The 2,818-nt window shown below is 31.1% G+C and overlaps 1 non-coding gene across 1 annotated transcript; it reads left to right on the forward strand.

The window, feature by feature from the left end:
- The first annotated feature begins 276 nt into the window (after window positions 1–276).
- On the forward strand, window positions 277–349 carry TRNAV-UAC (transfer RNA valine (anticodon UAC)). Its single transcript has one exon. It is a non-coding gene; the product is annotated as a tRNA-Val (tRNA).
- The last annotated feature ends 2,469 nt before the right edge of the window (window positions 350–2,818 follow it).

Consider the following 2,818-nt stretch of genomic DNA (forward strand, 5'->3'; position numbering starts at 1 on the left):
TTGAATTTTTTTTTTCTTTTTAAAATTATGAGTATTAACGAAACGTTTGAAAGTTGAATTGTATTTTCAAACAAGATATTAACGGTTTCATCTCACTAACAATAAACTTATTTATTTATTTTTTTTTTTTATTTGAAAAGTAAAAGATATATTTCAAAATTTTTTTTTTTTTAAAGAATATTGATGAAACCATTCGAGATTCTAAGGATATTTTGTTTAAACATTAAAATTTATAATTATTAACTATTTTTGGATCATGGACATCATGGACAACTTGTTGTTGTGGTGTAGTGGTTATCACGTTAGTCTTACACACTAAAGGTCCCCAGTTCAATCTTGGACAACAACATGCTTCTTTGCTTGGAATGTTGTTGTTAATTGTACAAAATCTTTTTTTGGTTAGTTTTGAAGGAAGGAATCACGGTTAGTTTTTGCACGACCTCATTAGTAACTTGGGAAAACTACTCTTCGTTTAAAATGGTTCGCTATACCAAATTCTATGACATTGATGCCGATGGGAAACATTTTTGTTCATCCAAGACTCATACTCTGAGAAATTTGTGTAACGCTCACTATATAGAACTTTAAGTTCGATTAAGAGTTTGTCCGGTTACTCCCTTTAGAATTTATTTAGACCATTACAAACTAGTTTAAGAACCTTCTCGAAGATTAGTTCATTAAATTATACAAGTTGTGGGTATTAATGAGTTAAAAGACCTCACAGTCACTCATAACTACCACATTGAAACTTAAAAGAAAATCTTTGAAACATTATCCTTCTTCAACTCGTATACTTAAGAGAACTTTCTTCAACTCCTATCTCTTGACTTTTGTTACCTTAATTTGTTCCTTATATTTAATAAATAAATGCACGAGGCTTCATGCATTTCCCGTGACATAGTCTTAATATTTGCATCCAAAGCTTCATGTGTTCGGTGCGATACAATTTACATACCTATGTCCAAGGATTCACGGGTTCCTTGTGACATAGTTTAAGTACCTACACCTAGGTGTTCATACGTTTCCTACGACGTAGTCATTGTCGTAAGACCATGTTGCACTACTCATTGGGATGTCTTTAAAATATCTCGGGTTCTCGTTCAAGAGTTTTTTTGTTAAGTCTTGAAATACAACTAAGGAAAAATTCTTAACAAGTACATGCATAAATCTTTCCTAGGTATCTTGTCACTTGGTACTCATAAAAACCTTGATTTCTTATCAAGTGTCTTGAGGGGTAGTTACATACTTTTTCTCTTAGCTCATATCCCTAAGTTGTTATAATCTCCTTAAAATCTTTCATACTTACCCTTATATTGTAAACGAGTCTCACAAATTTTCGTAATATTTTGAGTATTTAAGATCTTGAAAACATCTTAGAATTCTTATAGGGATATTTTGGTTATTTACCACTGCAAATCTTGGTTTAAATCCTCAACATATTTCAATGGCCTTGTAACATAAGTCTCATTCAATTAAATGTCATTTAGGGGCCACTTTACTCCTAAGCCAACTATATATAATTATAGGGGAATTTTTTAGTCATTTTACACCTACCCTTGGTTTAGCCTTTTATCATAATCTAATTATTATCAAATTTCATACATAACCTTATCATATCATATTGAGTCTTCTCCTAAAATTTCATGAAAAATAGAATCCATTTAGTATGATTGTGGTTTAGGCGCATTGAAATCAACATTCATGTGGACATTAATGTTGGAGAACTTAAATACTTACCTCAACCTCAATTTCAATTTTCTCACTTTCTTCTAGATGACTTACTTTCTTCTGTCAACAAGATCAATAGTTTAATCAGTTTCCTTCGTTACATTGTCAACAAGTTAATTTCTTTTAAGCCTAGCTGAAGGTCCAATAATGCACTTTTTTGTCCATATGTCTTCAAGGTCTCATTTTAACATTTTTTCATTCGTTATATGAAAAGGCAACACAACCAAATCACTCTTAAATCATTGTGACTCCTCCCAAATCACTCTTAAATCATTCCTAAATTTAAGATATCTTAAAAATCTCAAACTCCAATCCATGTTTATAAATATTTATAAAACTTTGACCATGATCATAATATCTCATCCACAATGTGGCCCGATTGTAACTTTAAAAATTTTCAATTAGTGTTAGGCAGGGTGGTTTTCTACATCTCACAACTTCCTGAGCTTAGCTCACATTAAAGTCATTTATGTCATTCATAAATGAGTTTAGGTATACAATGTTTCAACTTTTACTGTGTTAGCTTATTTTTTTTTTTTTTTTCACCCATACTTAAATTTCATATTTACATACTTCATAGTGACGAAATTTCCTTTCGACACTACCACTTTTAATATCTGTAGCAGACTATAAGATGCTGTCATCTATCAAGTTTTTTTGTTCGTTTTCTTTTGAATCTATTTAATCGTCAGTATACGTTGATACATTTTTCCCATCTCTATGGTCATAACACTGCGTATTTTAACTATGTTCAAGACATCTGACATAAAATACTAAACTCTAGCTCCCCATTCATGGTACAAACCGTACTAATCTAAACACTATCAATATATTAATTAACATTCATATTCCATGCTGGGTAAATCATACCAATTCTGTATTAAAATAAACATATAACTAAGTCAACAATAATACAGTCAATGGTGTCAAAATTTAATTAGGAGTTATAGTTGATGATGACCAAGCAGTAACAACATATGAAATCAACAACATTTCCTTTTCTTATCTTATCCATGACATACGTGATGATGATCGGGGGGGCATAAGATGTGGGACCATGGAACATGTCAAGCCTATCTTGTAGGCTAGT

Source organism: Cucurbita pepo, chromosome 9 (genome assembly GCF_057944985.1).
Source record: "Cucurbita pepo subsp. pepo isolate OVF chromosome 9, ASM5794498v1, whole genome shotgun sequence".
NCBI lineage: Eukaryota > Viridiplantae > Streptophyta > Magnoliopsida > Cucurbitales > Cucurbitaceae > Cucurbita > Cucurbita pepo.